This window comes from Larus michahellis, chromosome 18 (genome assembly GCF_964199755.1).
Source record: "Larus michahellis chromosome 18, bLarMic1.1, whole genome shotgun sequence".
Lineage (NCBI taxonomy): Eukaryota > Metazoa > Chordata > Aves > Charadriiformes > Laridae > Larus > Larus michahellis.
In genome coordinates this window covers 4,226,306-4,242,937 of record NC_133913.1, presented here as the reverse complement: position 1 = coordinate 4,242,937, position 16,632 = coordinate 4,226,306, and the positions used below count along the sequence as shown (strand labels likewise).

The 16,632-nt window shown below is 43.4% G+C and overlaps 1 long non-coding RNA gene across 1 annotated transcript in view; it reads left to right on the top strand.

Moving 5' to 3' along the window:
- Positions 1-252: 252 nt before the first annotated feature.
- LOC141732921 (uncharacterized) overlaps positions 253-16,632 on the top strand; it is a 29,671-nt gene continuing 13,291 nt past the window's right edge. Inside the window, exon 1 of the long non-coding RNA XR_012584184.1 lies at positions 253-392. This is a non-coding gene — a long non-coding RNA (uncharacterized LOC141732921). The remainder of the gene's footprint in view (positions 393-16,632) is intronic.

Here is a 16,632-nt window from a genome sequence, read left to right as displayed (position 1 = left end):
AAACAGAGGGCTAGGAGTGAAATGTGTTGTCTTGCGGTATACGCACAGGGGAACAAAGAAACTTCTGTTCACCTCAGCTTTACGTAAGTGGGAATACAGCGGGAGCCACGCTAACCATCACCTGTCCTGCTGCCAAGTTCCTGCAGAGGTTCCTCCACATTAATCACGCTATTTAATCACGGCCATCTGTTCCAACAGCCAGATATGTGGCGGTCCCTTGGGAGGGGGGGAACGTACACACACACCGTACCCGAGACAGGTGGAGCTCGGCGAGGGGCGAAGCCGGCCCCGGGGCGGGGAAGGTCGGGCAGCACCTGGAGCCGGCACGGAGGCAGGAGCGGCGGGGAGGCGGCCGGGGGGCCGAGCTGTGGAGGCCATTTGCCGGCGGGCGGGTGAGTGAGGGCTGCGGGCGTCGCCGCCCGCCTCAGGAGCGCTGCCCTCCGCGCTGAGGGAGGAGCCTCCCCGTCGGGGGGTGGCGGGGCCGGCGGCCGCAGGCCTCACGGGATGGTAGCGGGTCTGGTGGCCGCTCACTTCACGGGATGATGGCGGGTCCCTCAGGCGCGGGACGGCGTCCGCCTGTTGCCGCGGCAACCGGGCCCGCGGCCGATCCTCCCCTCCCCGCAATGGCCGCTCGGGCGGGGTGGCGCCGTCGTGAGGAGAGGGCGGGTGGGGGTCGACCGGGAGCGGGGGCTTTTCCTCAGCGTCCCGTTAGCCGGGTTCTCGGCAGCGGGGAGGCCGCGGCCTGTCCCTCCCCTCAGGCCTGGGAGGATGGGGGAAGGTGCCTTTGGGGATGCCGGTGCCCCCAGCAAAACCAGGCCCTGAGGCGATTGTCGTGCCTCTCCTCGGGGCCTTACAGAGGGCACCAGGGTCGGTCTTGGTGTGTTTCCAGCTCCTTTGGTGAGCACCCAGGGCTGGAGAGATGGAGGTGGCTGTGACCTAAACCCCTCCAACAGCCCTGGGGTGTTCGCAGGAGCCCCTGAGGCGCTGGTGGAGCGAAAATGTTGTTGTGGGAGCCGCTTTGGTGCTGGTTTGGTGCAAGACCTTGGTCAAGTCTCATCGCGTTTCTGTGAGAAATCTCCCTGTGGATGGTAGATACGTTCACACAAGAGCAGATGGGGTACCGTGAGGTTTCTGTTCTCTCTTCAGAGACCGCACTTTTGGGATTTTTTGTTTGTTTGTTTTTAAAGAATGCGTCCGGAAGACTAACCACGGAGTTGCGGTGTTTTTAATTCTAAAAGAGAGCGTGATCCAGACATACCTTTTGTTTGCTTTCTGTCTTACCCATCTTTCAGAGGAAAACATACTCAGTGTGTTCCTAAACTCAGGTGCATCTTCTTGTTTTGCTATATAGAAAGGAGTTTTATTAGTATTTTGATAAAGTGACGCAGCAGCGTAAGTTCTCCAATGCTCCACTATATGTCGTGGCACACGTATCAGACATTGGTCTGTGACTCCGTCTGGCACATACCAAGATTTTGTGGTTTTGTCCTGCTAACAAGGACAAAAAGAACAAAGGGGCAAAGTACATACTAGCAAAGAACAGTTATATTTAAGGCCTTTACTTTGCCCTTAGTTTACCTCCGCTGTTCTTGATATTGTCAAGTTTCCAGAGCTCAGTGGTATCTCTTAATTTGGAATTTCCTTGTTTGTTGAGGTCAGCCCATGAGGCTTATTTTAATGATTTTTTTTACTGTTCTTGCAATCTCTTATTGCAAACAGGAAAAAGAAATAATTTTAAAACACTGAAAAATATTAATTAGGCAAAGAGGAAATATTCCCTAGGAGTGTCAGGTTTCAGAGTAACAGAAATGTCCTCCTTGTGTCAGCGTAATCGTGGCTATTTATTTCCTTCACTTACTGCCATCATTATTCTGGTTTTGGTGCCAGCACTGCATGTGAATTCCTGAAGTATGCAAAAATGAAGCACTCATTGCCCTGGAGAAGTTAAAGACACAACCTGAGGAGAATCTCCAGCTGCTCTGATAATATAACCTAAATAAGAGGTGTAACCTTGTTTGGCATTCCTGCCAGTCCCATGTGACATGTAGTAATATGCTTAAGTCCCCAAATACTGTTGTAAATCTGGCCCATAATCTACAGTGCACAAGCAGCAGGGATCTGGGAGCAACATCTGCTCAAAGCGTGCACACCAACTACCTCTTAATGCCTTGTGGTGCCGAATAAGGGCCCCACTCTCTTTTTCCACCGAAATCAAGTTGGTTTTAGTAACAATTTTGGTCATCACAGACTCAATTCCATCATGGATCTAGAATTGGCCATTTAACTGTTTGTTTTGCTGCCTTTTTTTTTTTTTTTAATTGAATCTTTAGGTGCCTTTGTCATTTCTTTTTTGACCTTGCCTTCCGCTTTCTGTCTGTATTATTTCAGGAATGAGTTTTCATTGCTGGCTCTCTTGCTAATGTAGCAGTTGTGCTGGGCAAATGACAAAGGCAAAGAACTAAGAGATGAAAGCCAACTGGTGTTACCCATATGATTTAAAGTTGCTTTTTCTTTATATAAACAACATGCCTGAGGTTGCTGTTTCAGCTTGCTTTATCCCACCCATGAATCTCTGGATTTACATGTCAGTCTGTGTTCTGCATTGTATCTTTTTCCTTTTTCTTTTTTGAGTGTGTGATTCATTATAGTTTAGCATCATAAAGAGAACCTCTAGTGTGCAACACATACAAGTCAGAGATACCATTACAAAATTGCTGTCCTGCAGTGCATATAATCAGGAATATGCCCTGAGAGGAAGCTTTGGCTTCCCTAAGATGCTTTTAGAAGTCTTGTGTGGCAAAATATCTCCAGCATGCCCCTGAGCGAGCAGTATCAAATGATTTTCAAAGCCCGGGTTTCTTCTTTGTGCAGTTTTATTTTAGGAATAAACACTACAAAATCCAGCTCAGGGCTGTGAAAACAGGAAGGTCTCAGCCTTATTGGTCCCTTTGGCATGGCATGTATTTAAAATGTCGTATCAGGATAAGGGTGATGAGATTCATGACCTTGTTTGCAAGGGTGTCCTAAGCTAACAGGCAATAGTGCCTGACGCGCAGTTGCAAATTTTGATTTTAAAGCATTATCAAAGTGGTGTAAAATCTCCCATAAAGAGCAACAAACCTCACCTGACTCACTGAAGAGTCACATTTGAATTCAGATTATTTCTGATGTTGCATAGTCTGTTATTTTGTTCAAAATTACAGTGTGGCCACAACAGGAACTTCAATGAAGCTGAGAACAGTGGTATTTGGGAAAACAAGAATATCACAGTATTTATGTTCATGCTTTTTGCAGGCCTCCACACTGCCTAAGGGGGAATCTTTTAAGAGCTAGATCTTCACATGAAGATCTGGTTTCATTTTTTTCCACCATCTGGGAATCGATATATTCTTAGAGGATCGCGACTTGTTTATCATCTTCTAAAGCTGGATTCTCTTGCATGAAAGCTAAAGTGTAAATATAAATGAGAATAGATGGAGTTCAGAAACACTGGAGATGAATGCAAAATTGAACAGCAGAACTTCATCATAGAATGTTTTAAAATCAGGTACTGCTGGCTAAAAATGAAACTACATTTTAGCACTTTAATCGTACTGAGCTTAAAATTCAGAAAAAAAAAAGGCAAAGAAGGAGTAAGAGTAAGTTGATTTTAAAGCATAATTCATTACAATACAAGGCATAGTGTTTGGAATTAGAAGAAACACATTTATTTCCAGTATATCTCAAGGTAATTAAAGTGAATCAATGTTTGGGCCACTGAATTTTATCCCAAGAGTTTTTGTTCATTTTGATGAATAAACCAAGGAAATGCCATGTAATTAAAATATGGAAGTAGTTCCATGGAGGACAAAAGTAGAAATAGGTTGAAGAAGAGATTCTACACATGAATAGAGGATAGGTCCATCAGTTGCTACTGAATAATACAATGGTGTTAATGTAACATGCAGCTCAGGAAACCTGTTAACTGGTTGTTGCCAGAAGCAAGAATGGCAGATAAGCGAGAGAATCTTTTTGTGTGCTGTAGGATCTCTGCTTTCTGTAGCTTTCGGCAGCTTTTGCTACTGGACGTAAACAGGGGAGTGGGCTAGGTGTATGTGCAGAAGCCCACTACAAATGCTGAAGTTGTCATAAAGAGCCTTAATTTGTCAGCTCTGCATCCCTTAACGTGATAAAGGTTATTTGACTAAGTTTGATAAGAACTCTAGTATTGCAGGACTGAAGCAATGAATGCTTTTGGGGTTTGCTAATTAAAGACAAAAAACCTTATATACTTCAATTTAAATGAGTGACACTTGGCAGGTCTGAATTATGCAGCTGGAGAAGTTCCAACACTGTCGGACTCCAAGATATAGGCTAGTAATTGCCTCCGGTCTGAAACTATTTTTTACCAGGCAAAACACATAATCTGATGATGTTTGTTATAAGCTATATTTTACTTTGAAAACCACAACAATCCTTTGTCCTCTCAGGAATGTGGAGTTGCATTTGTGCCCTTTTGATGGGGTTTTCTGTTTTTTCCTTTGTTCTTAGATTTGCTGTGCAGGTTAATGTCTACTTTGTAAGGATGGGTGCGTTGTGGGTTGGCCCCAAGCACCAGACAGCCCATATTTGTGTAAGCCCTGCAGCAGATGAGGAATCCAGTTCAGACCTTCAGTCCCTCCTCTGGTTAAAGAAAAAATAGTCATGGTCAGTTCTCTGTAAGTAGCTATTATGGCTGGGAAACTGAAATGCAGAACCATGTCTACTTCTTACACCCTCGCTTGCTCTTGTAGGGGTCATATGTGAAGTAGAAGTTCTTCAAAGGCTGTTTTCATCTCTGCACTGTTTCCTATGGTGAGAATCATCAATGCAAAGAAACGCTGCTGCGTAAGTTGGGACTTTATTGCCTAGTGGATATAGTGAAACTACATTATAAATGTTGATGGTGCAAGCCCAAAGAGAACTTTATTTCCCCCCCAGGTCCTCGTGTTATAAATTACATATTCACAATGTATACTCGAATGGCCTTGTTACCCTGTTCTGATTGCTGGCAGATGCTGTACAGCTAATGGTGTCATTTCTGTTACTACATCAGTTGTTAAGTGGGCCAGAAAACAGCCTTTAAGATTAAAGTTTAATCAATCCAAGTATTTTGAGAGCGCAAGTATAGACTTTATTCTTCTTGAGAATTGCAGTCTACTTTTTGAAATCCCTGGCAGAGATAGAATGTTCTGTCAGAAAATGTCTCCAGTGAGAAATAGCAGGCAAAGAATATTTTCTGTGGGATGGCATGAGCAACCTTGTACTTTAAAGCTTGTATATTAATTGCTTGTTAATGGGCAGCTTTTGGCAGACTTTCTTTTTGGTATGGCCTCAAGAATTTTAATGGAGCATCAGTCAGTGAGTGGAGAAAATATACTTTAAAAACAATAAACAGGATATTCGGTGGTTGTGTCAGTTTGTGACATCGGCTGAATCAGTCATGTTCTAGTTTTGGTCAATTATAAACTCTGTGTTAACTTCATTAAGAGCAGGAAGATGCATTACATTCTTCTGACTCCGATGCAATATGTTTTTCTGGATTATTTTTTTTCCCCTGCCTGACATATGTGTTTTCAGAAAGGTTCAGAGGCAAACAGAAATGTTAGAACCCCTGTGGGTAGTAAGGAGTTAATTTTCTTTGTCTTGTTTACAGGCCTCTGAAAGTGATTCCCAAAATGTTTTCAAGCTCACTGAACATTTTGTATACAATGTTTTCACAAGCAGAGAGGCTATTACAAGCTAGAGCATATAGGTACACTAGTGCATGTATGGAAATACGCATAAAATGTCCTTTTCTTTTGAAAAAATCACACCAGTCTATTTATCCTGTGCTCATGGAAAAAAAACCAGTGCTGCCGAGGTGATTGAGCCTCTTGGTTTTGATTCCTATGCTTTCCTTTGTTTTAATGGTTGTTAGTTTAAATTTCCCCAAAGTAGGGTATTCTTCCCAGAAAAGAAGGGAAAGATAGCTCCGATTAATAACATGCCTTAAACCAACCAAAGGTAAAGTGAAAAAAATCCAATGGGAAAATTGTAAAGTGAAGGAAGAACCCTCAGCTTACATTGAGCACAGTCTGTCGCTTCAAAAAAAGGAGCCCTCAGCACAGAAAGGCTTTTCGGTGCCCAGCTGTTCTTTGCTGTGTCACGTCCTCTCATGTATTCTGGCCACCTCGTTTGAGAGAAGGACGGGGAATTCTGAATTGCCACGACCTGAATGAGCTTTAAATTCTATCTGACAAATTGATGCATGTTTTGGCAATCTGATAACTGAAAGGTGAGAGCATGGAGCAAGTTCTCCCTCCCCCTGATCTGGCACGTTCCCATTCCAGCTTGCTGAGCATCATTCCCACAAAAATGTCAAGAGTAACTCCCCCTGTAGAACAAAGGAGGACTGGTTTTGAATTTTCCTCACCTCTTCTAGCTTTGCACCTCATTACTTCTGCTTCCAAGATGTAGATGCAGTAATAGTAATTCTGTGGGATGTATGTTGTAACATAGGGATTGGCAAACTTTCCTGGGTGAAAGAAAGGGCTCCAGACTGTTTTGGTTTTTTTTTTTTTTTTTTTGGTCCCAAATTAGATGTTAAATGTGTTGAGGTCTCCAAGTTTCTTCCATCTTTCAGAGCGGGAAGATGGTAGCAGTCACTTTAATGGTGGTGTCTTGCTTTTTGTGAAAAGCAGAGTGTCCCTGTTGCTGTTACGTGTAGAATGTGATGGCAGCCAGAAGACAAGGAGCTATTGCCCCTCATGGATGCTTCTCTTGGGGTGCTGCGGGTCTCAGGTCCTGGTCCCGCACTGGCTTTACTGTCTGCCACTCAGGGTCTATCTTGTGACGCCTTTTGTGTCGATGCCAACAATTGCCAGTCTTTTTCCTCATTAGCACATACTTTCATAGAATGTGATCAGGAGAAAAATATTGCAGAGCCTTTTGTATTGCTGTATACCTAACAAAGTGATACTAGCAAGAAACTGGAGAGTTAAACTACTTAACAGATCCTGCTTTTCACCTCGAAATACACACCTTATTGTATAAACATAGGCATTGTACACACAGCATGCGGTGCAACCTTAATTCTGCTGGGTCTTTGTCCTTCTGTACGCACTGTTATTGCTGGATTGTATTTTCCTTAACGCCAGGAGCTCTTCATGCTTAGCACAGAAACTAGCTGTTGGAAGATCACAATTTAACAAAGGCTTTTATGCAGAGTGGAGATGAGAGAAGGTTAACATCTTCAGGCAGCAAAGATAATGCTGTAGTCAAGGTCTTCATCTGTTGTAGGGATGTCACTCCCCATGAAGAGGATATTAGGTACGGCCATCAATTTTGCGTATCCCACTCACGCTGGGGTAGGGGCACCACTAGGTTAGCAAAGGTACCGAGTTAGTCATGCTTTTGCATGGGAAGCCTCTGCTAATCAAGTCTGCCTGTGTAGCATACAAGTTTTTATCCAGAACATGGAAAAATACTTGAAAAAAATCCCTTCGCATCTGGTTTTGCAGAATAAATCTACTTGTTGCATTGTATCTGTTAAGGATCTTCCCCTCCATCTAGTTTTGATGGTCTGGAGATGTTCTTAAGTAGTGAAGATTATGACAAGTGAGGCTAAATTTTTACTTGAACCTAATCCCAACACTTCCTTCAGAAAGCTGCATGGAGAGGAGACAAAACCACATGGAGAACAGAAAAGTTTGAAACTAATCCTGTGTGATTAGATGCATAAATTAAAATGTCTCTGGTGTTTTTATTTTGAAATACCATTTTATAGCACAGCTCTAAACTCCAGATTCACTCTCTAATTCAAAATTAAAAGCAAACCACCTACCAGCCATGCGAGGGTTCACTTCACTTAGGTATGTCCTTTGTTTAAAATGTCTTGCGTTGCTTTGTTCATCCCGTTCAGATTCTTGATCCATTCCAGCTTCAGTGAGGCGCTACTGAGCGCTATCTCCCTATGTGTCTTCAGAGCTCCTTTAGCTTCCTAAATCCTCTGAGTCCTGTTCAGTTCATGGTCCTTCTCTCTCTTTCTCCCTCCTTTCTCACTGTTGCTGGTTTTGTGCTTTTTCCTTTGTTCTAAGCCTTTCCATGTGCTTGGAATAGCTGTCCAAGCAGAGTTCACAAAGACCCATTTTTTTCTAAAAATGGTTCTTAAGACTGAACCAATTTCTAGCCACTTTCTAACTCAAAATGCCATACATCATCCTGTGTGTGTTTTTTATTGATGTGTGTGCTCCTTTGGTGCCATTAGGCTGTAAATTTTTGGAGCTGACTCTTATTTGTACAGTACATTTTACCTAGTGCACATTGCTCTGCTCATCTAAAGCTCTATATAAATAATGAAAATGTACAGGGCTTGCTGGCACAAGTCGGTAGAGAGCTGCATTTCCTGAGGCGCTGCTTCAGAGCTCTGCTTTGTTTCCGGGAGCTCTGCTTTGTTTTTGAGTCTGTTGTGCAAGTATTTTACATAAAGCTTCATGTGAGCTTCAGTTCCGAGTCTTGCATGTTACATAAAGCACACACAAACCTGTGTTGCACCAGAGCATGCAGAATGCAAAAAAGGCTGAGAAAGCTTCCTCTCCGCTCCCATCTCTTCCTCAAATGCCGAAATAAAATAGCTGAGAACCCTGCCTCTAGGGCATGGGAGGGGACATTGTTGTCCTGAAAGCATGCAGAGCTGCGGGAGGAAGGTGTGTCACCAACCCACAGAACAGCTGGTTTTGGCCAACAGGCAAGCCGTGTGAACGAGCTCTCAAGAAATACCTGCTTAGAGCGACTGCAGTTGTAGCTTTAGGATATAAAGCAAATTTGGGTTAAAAAGTGTTCATTGATTAAGGAACCCATTTGCCATACAAACAGCGTCTTAAGGCCTGGTCAATAGCAGCAACCCTCCTGGAAGTGTGCCAGGTTGAGTTATTTTTGCATTGCAAAGTGCCTTCAGATAATTTTTCTGAAGGGTGCTATATAAATAAAACAACTGCCTGATTGATTTAAAGTGAATCTCTTGAATTTTGGCTCCCCCTTCTACAAATTACATGTGTCTAAATTTCCCTGCTTCAAAAATTAAACCAGATATATCATGGGTGGAATGAGATTAATTTTATTACACACAATAGTTCATTAGTGAAGTAGGAGCAATTTCATGTATTTATGCATAGCCTGCCCAGAATTTTTTTACTGCAGCTCTTTCAGATGTAAATAAAAATATAATGCTCATTGAATTGCTTATTAGACAGCATACAGTAATAGAAAGTGTTTATGGAATTGTGCTGTAGGTTACATTTCCAAATTCCTAGGGAACATCAGGCTGCAATTGGCACTGGGGACCAAACCCATGATGGAGGGCCGACATTTTGGCCAGCAGCGTGGGCTGACCAGAATAACTACAGCGGCAAAAGGTTGAGTTGTAGCATCCCAGATCCAGGCTCTGCAGTGTGCTGATGAATGGCTTGCATGTGCCCTGTGGAAAACAGAAGCCGGAGCTCAGTTCTGGAAGCCCTCAGGAATTCAAAGAGGGGCTGAGCCTTTGCAGCCACCGTTCTGACTGAGTCCTGCGAGGACTCCCAGAGCCAAAGCAAGCAGTCTCCATCTTTGTCTGGTGCTAAGGAGGTGGCGTGTGTAACCCAGGACTGCAGCAGACTGCGCTGGATGCAGAGGAGAATGTATTAGTGTTGCATAAATTCACGTGGAGTGGGAGCCATACATTCATGGCTGCTCACCGAAGAGTCACCCTCTTTAAACTGCGCGATGTTTACGTGCCTACATCTGTTTTTGTCGAGTAGGTACCATATGTGAATATGCTTTTTTTTTTTTTTTTTTTGATGCCACAAGTATCTTTGTAGCCCAGTTTATTCCTACATACATAAGAGCAGCTGGCAGCTGGATGAGACTAGCAGACCTGTTAATGTCAATCCTGAGTCAGTCAGCAGGATCAATGTTTTGAGGCAGTTCTTTCTCCCAAGTGGCTGATCACAGGAGCTGCACAGAGATTTCTGCTTCTGGAATTGAATTCTTTTTCATTATGCGGTAACATCATGTTGCAACAGAATTAGAGGAGCTACTCCTAATCCTGCCTGCCTTTGCTATTATTTTCAGATCACTATCTACTTGGTAATAAATACGTGTCCTCTTGAAAGACATGCAAATGGTGACGATGAAATTGTCTATTTTCGGCTACTTACAGCGTGAACCTGTGCAACTTTGGTTTAGTGCAGTTCTCATTCTTTTCTGCTCAGAACTGTTAAGACTCTGCAAGGTGACCTTCTGATATGAAGCACTGTGCTGAGGCCATCAAACTCACCTCATGTTGGCCCACGGAAGGAATTAATCTGTATGTTCAGCTGTCATTACTGGTCCTGCAAAGCCCTTTGGATTCATTTGAGCACTTTTATAGAGCCTTTATAAATTTGATTATTTCCCTTTAAAAATATTTGTGTATTTTTACTTAAGGACTAAAGTGGACGTTATCTTCCTAAAAGACACAGCTAGGGAATGGTTAAGCCTTTTAATATCCCTAGGTGGGAATTAGGGAACAAGAATGGATGCTTTGTAAGGAATTACTGGTTATTATTACAGACTTCTGAAAAACAGACATGAAATTAACAGTTGTGTGTCATTTCATTACTGCTTTGGCAGTCTGCTTTCTTTTTCTTTAAGGCTAAGATGGTTGCTAGGGCTTTGTAGTGAATAACCTTTTTGTGTTCAGCTCAAGGCGGAGTATAATTATTTTATAATTTTGGTTCGTGGGGCTGTTTTAGACATTTTCAGGAGAAAAAGAACTCAGCTTCTGTTAACCCCCCTCGTACTCAGTTGCCAGTCATTGGCATGTCACAGCAACAGAAAGAGAAGCTCTGTGTCTGTCCTCATCGTTTGCACTTGGTGTTTGCCCGAGGATCTGGCTACCGCCAGTGAGATGAATGTGGACTTGACACTGTTACAAGCTGGCACTGATTGACTTTGAAAAGTGAAGTTCCCTGTCAAGGTATGTGTCTGGTTAATGGTGTAATCACTGCGCAGGAATGAGGTGGTGGACGGCAGCTGCTAGAAGTAAAAGCTTTGCACCTTGCGTTGATGCTGACATCCTGCAAACCCATGTAACTCTTTGGCTTCAAGGGGGAAACTTACTTCTAGGAGTCAACAAACTTACTCTTCCACATGGTTGTAGTAAATGTTCCCTCCATCAGACTGGTGTTTTAGGATGTGACAGGTTTTTAGTCAGATAGTCTGATATAGCTGTGTTACAGCTGCTTGCAGTGGGGCAGTGAGATGGTGTAAGGGTAGGATCTGTCAGATCAAAAGTGGGTGTTTTGAACATGGGTATCTCCATCTGAGCCGCTTATCCTGGATCACTCAGCAGTCCTGGAGAGCAAGTTCATGGTCAGTCTCCCAAAGGTGTGATTTGCCCCACCTGCAAGTCATCCCTGCTTGGTCAGCTAAATCATGCTTTAAAGTCCAGGCTGTGTGGGCTGGCTGGTGGGCTGGAATGGCAGCAGGTGCCTTGCTCAGATGCAGGGCAGGCACCTGCAGCCAGCCAGTCCCTCTCCTCCGCTCTTGCCCCTCTACTCCACTCTCTTGAGACCCCACCTGGAGTACTGTGTCCAGCTTTGGAGTCCCCAACATAAGAAGGACATGGATCTGATGGAAGGGGTCCAGAGGAGGCCCCGGAGATGCTGGGAGGGCTGGAGCCCCTCTGCTGTGGGGACAGGCTGAGAGAGCTGGGGGGGTTCAGCCTGGAGAAGAGAAGGCTCTGGGGAGACCTTGGAGCCCCTTCCAGTCCCTAAAGGGGCTCCAGGAAAGCTGGGGAGGGACTCTGGATCAGGGAGGGGAGCCATGGGACGAGGGGGAATGGTTTTAAACTGAGAGAGGGGAGGTTGAGATGAGATCTCGGGAAGAAAATTTTCCCTCTGAGGGTGGTGAGCCCCTGGCCCAGGTTGCCCAGAGAAGCTGTGGCTGCCCCATCCCTGGAGGGGTTCAAGGCCAGGTTGGATGGGGCTTGGAGCAACCTGGGCTGGTGGGAGGTGTCCCTGCCCAGGGCAGGGGGGTGGGAACTAGATAATCTTTAAGGTCCCTTCCAACCCAACCCATTCTATGATTCTGTCCCAGCCTCTGAGGCTGCCCTGCAGCATCGCTGCTGAAACCCGGGGCTTGTGAATGCGCTGCCCCACTGGTACCCATTACCCGCTGTAGCTCCGCTGTAGTTCACCTCTACCAGATGCAGTACCCTCCTCTTTCTGTTTTTAATGGACCGTAAGAATGCAGTTACACGTCTGCTGTGTGTTGTACCTTATTGTTTGATGAACTGCTTGCAATCCAGTGCTGCAGACGTTATGTTTTGTGTTTTTTTTTCATTGCTAATTGCTTTACTACATGTGCAAAGTCTCAAATGATGTGAATGCTAACAAAACCCCCCATAAGTTAGCCTTGCTGGCAGCTATTTAGAATTGGTGACTCCATGTATTTATGGGTTGGAAAGTGTTTAAAATGAGAGGAAACATATTCTTGCTTAAGGTGTGTCTCTAACTTGGGATCCATCACTTCTGCATGTTGCCGTAGCAACGCTGCAATGGCATGGGAGTTCCTTTTATGGCTGATTTCCGAGCGGATCGTGGCTGGAGCTGGCAGGCTGTGTTACCAAGCAACCCGGTCCTACGCTCCCGTAACTAGGAAATGCAGCCGGTGCTTTTTAATATTGCCCATGATTTTGATCATATGTTCATTCTGTCAACTTTTGTCTTTTTGGTGTGAAATAATTCCTGTGGAGTACTACAGAAAGATCCCTGTTCTGTGGGGATTTTTCCCCCTCCTCTGCTTTCCCTCATTTGAATGTTCAATGTGGGAACATTCATAGGAAGATGAAGACAACAGTCCATTTATTTAAAAAAAAAAAAAAAAGTTCTATTCAACACGTGATGCTGAACAGTAATTAAAGTGATGCCATCTGCACCGTGTGAAAAGAGATGCATCCTTAGCTTCCCAGGTTTGCAGCTGATCAGATGTCATGTCTCGGGACAAGCCTCCCAAAACACAGGTGTTGAAATGCTTTTTGAAAGTTTGTTTTTTCTAGTTCCTGCTCTGATACTAGTTCCTTTTGTGGTTTTATCTTCCCTGTACTTCAGAGGGCTTTTGATAATAACCTGCCTCATGGAGGAGGATGTGAATTATTAGTAAAGCTTAGGAAATCATTACGAAGACGGATGATGAAATTAAAATGTAAAGTTGTGTTAAATATTTATACTGTAGTCATATCCTCCCCGAGGTTGCCTGTCAGGTCTCCCCTGATAGACAAACAGATAGAACGGCATAGTCCATATTGCCAAGAACAGTCAGTCACCTTGATTTGAACACGAGGAAATAGTTTATGCAAGGATTAACTTCAAGCACACAACCCCTCCTATTTAAGCTAATACAACTATGTACGTGCTTAATGTTAACTTTAACGATTTAGTGGTATCAGAGACCTGCCAAGGGTAGGTATGACAGACTGTAGACTGTGGGTATAAAAGTATGTGTCTCTCATGAGACCTCTGAAGAGTGTGCTGTGGAGGTGGGATCCTGGTGGGGTGTGGAGTTGCACACCCACGGATTGAGGCATGCAACATGGTGCGCGTGTTCAAAGCAGCAGAGTACGGGTGCGATGAAATCACAGGGAAACACACTGATTTGCTGGTTTGGCACTGTATTCTGGATTTCCTTGTATTTTGTGGATCTTCTCAACACTGGTGGCTGGAGAAGGAGGCACGTTATCCCCAGTGGTTGCAACCTGCCAGCATCTTGTTTCGAGCCAGCTCCTAAATATCCACTAGCAAGTTGATTCCATGCTTTTTATGACCTCCTTTCATATGGAGTAACCCATTCCTTCTCATTTCGTCATGAGTGCATAGGATTTTGAAACCGCAGGGGCCTATATGTCAGGCTCTCAGGTTGTTAAGCATGTGCTGTTCCAAGAAGATAGCTAATGACCTGTTGTGGTGGCAGTTCTTTCTGTCCTCTGAACGAGGAGAAGGAGCAGCGAGGACTTATTAGATATGTTTGGAGTTACAGAGAAATTGTAACTTCTTGTCTGTAGTAACCTTCTTGTAATGGATTTCAGAAGACAGCATGGACAGCATACAGAGGATAAACTGCAGTTTGGATTGCTAGGCGTTGTTTGTGCAGGAGGTCCGGGGTAGTCTGTGAAGTACCACATTTGATGTGTCCATCTTTTCTGGTTTGCTGGCTCTGGTGCTAATCAGTGCTTTTAACTGGGGTAAAAAAAAAAAAAAAAAAAAAAGGAAAGGCAAACCAAACCTAAGGCATATGTTTAATTCTTCAAGGGCAAACCCCATCCTAACCTTGATGGAGTTAGGAGTAGGCATTCCTAACCAGGAATGGCAGGTAACCCATCTACCATCTAACGCTGGTAGAATCCATCCTGGTAAGACATACACCTTGGACTAAATTATATTTACATCCTCTACACTCTTTATGATGGTCATTCCCCTGTGAGTCATCTGAATGTATTCCAGGTTAATGTGGGAATCTCTTCATGGCAAAATGTTGATTTAATGAATTTTGAGCGAGAGCAACGCAACATCAAAAGCCTTGGCTGTAGAATTCGTACATCCAAAGCCTGAGATTAATTTGTGCACGTACTTCTTGAAACAAATGCAAACATTATTTTTGATTGCACAGTTTTTTATTGGGTTTGGTGCTTGGTTTTTTTTTTTTTTTTTAACAGCATGTAAGAATTCATTTAGATACAGCAAGACAGGCTCCTAGATGATTTAATTTGGCATCACTCCACTGTCCTGAAATGGGCAGTACTAACTTGTTACACCAACTGTAGATGTGGCCCTTCATATCTTGTATCAATTTTATTTTAAATAACAATCACACCTGCCCACAGTGATATTTAACATTACTCAACCCTGGTAAAAATGACAAACTTAACATCAACACTAAATTGACTGTGATTAGTCACATATGTCAGCATTAACAAACGATGACACTTAAAAATGCCCCGTGTGATTTTATTTCAAATTTTCTGTTATGTTGGGCTGTGCATTTACTATTCCCCCAGGAATGTTCATTGTCAGGGGAAGTAATTTCACATCCCACCTATTTAGCAAATAGTTCGTGAAAGCTGATCTTTGTTATTTTGCAAGAATAGATTTTATCACCTTCAAAATAACTGACCGTCCTTATTTTAATCAGGTGCGTGTGTCCCAGCCTTCACTGAAGCAGATCATATTCTAAATCTTCATACTTTGTACAATTTCAATCCAGTCTGTTGTCAGCTGTAACTGGCTCTTTTCATCTTTTGTAGTAAATGTCAGGTGAGGAACTGACAGTTCTGAAGGTAACAATTTCCCGTTTATCCACAGTCTGTGTAATACATGAGTGGGTACTTACTGCCTGTGAATGACCATTGCTGTCAATCCAATTTAAAATCTGTTCTTTTCTGTACTTTTGGAGGGATTCTGTCTGTATAATTTATCTGTGGATTATAAAGGATAGAGTGGCAGTGAATCAAAGTCTACATTTAATTTATTAGTTGTATTTTAAATATTTGATCCCAGTGAGGCTAAAGAGTCAACACCAAGGTGATACAGTATGAATATGCATTACAAATGACTGCAGTATTTGAAATGGATCAGATGGGGAAAAAAAAATCTTTACATTTGTGAGGAAACTATAGCTACATGTAAACTGCATTTCAAGGCTAAATACCATGCATTGTTTACAATCTAGGAAAGGAATGTAAGCCTTCAGATAGGAAAAAGAAGAGAAAGATTAAGAGCATCTCCTTGGTACACATCGGCGACAGCTGGGGTGAGGCATGAACAGAAGGTGTTCCTGGGCCAAAGCACCGCCTGTGGAACAGCCGGGGTGGGGAGAGGGTGCAGCTGGGGTCGGTGGCAGGGGACCCGCGCCTGCCTGTGCACCTCCTGGGTGTCCCTGCCTTCCCTGCGCGGCACGGTGTGCCGTGTACTCGAGGACGAGATGGCATGTAACTAAGCTACTACAGCACTGAAGATACAACCTGTCGTGTCTTAAACTATTGAGCTGCCTCAGCTCTCATTCACAGAATGACACTTTTAATAGTCGATTCCCTTTCTTGTGCTCATTTCTACACATACATGAAGAAACAAAGCTGAAATAAAGGCGTGAAAATGCATCCTGTATAAAGCAGGTCATGCCTTTATTTACTGTAGTACTTTCACTCTGTTTATGCAATGAGCTTCACGTGGAACGAGGCCTTACATTTGTATGCACACATCTGCAATGCTGTGTTCTTTGTCATTCCTCTGCCAGTATTCTCATTGAATAGTAAGAAACTAGATTTCAAAAAATAGGCCAAACATCTGGTAAAATCAGAAAATAAAGCTCTACAAGTTTATTTTAAAATATTTGTTCATGAGTGTCACGGATTTGCCAGGAGGTGATCACTGTTGAAAATCTTTCTCTAATTTATTATGTAAATTATGCCATTAGGTTAAACGGATCGGCTTGTAAGTTAGCATGCTACTCAATATGAGTTACGCTGGTAGAATCCATCCTGGTAAGACATACACCTTGGACTAAATTATATTTACATCCTCTACGCTCTTTATGATGGTCATTCCCCTGTGAGTCATC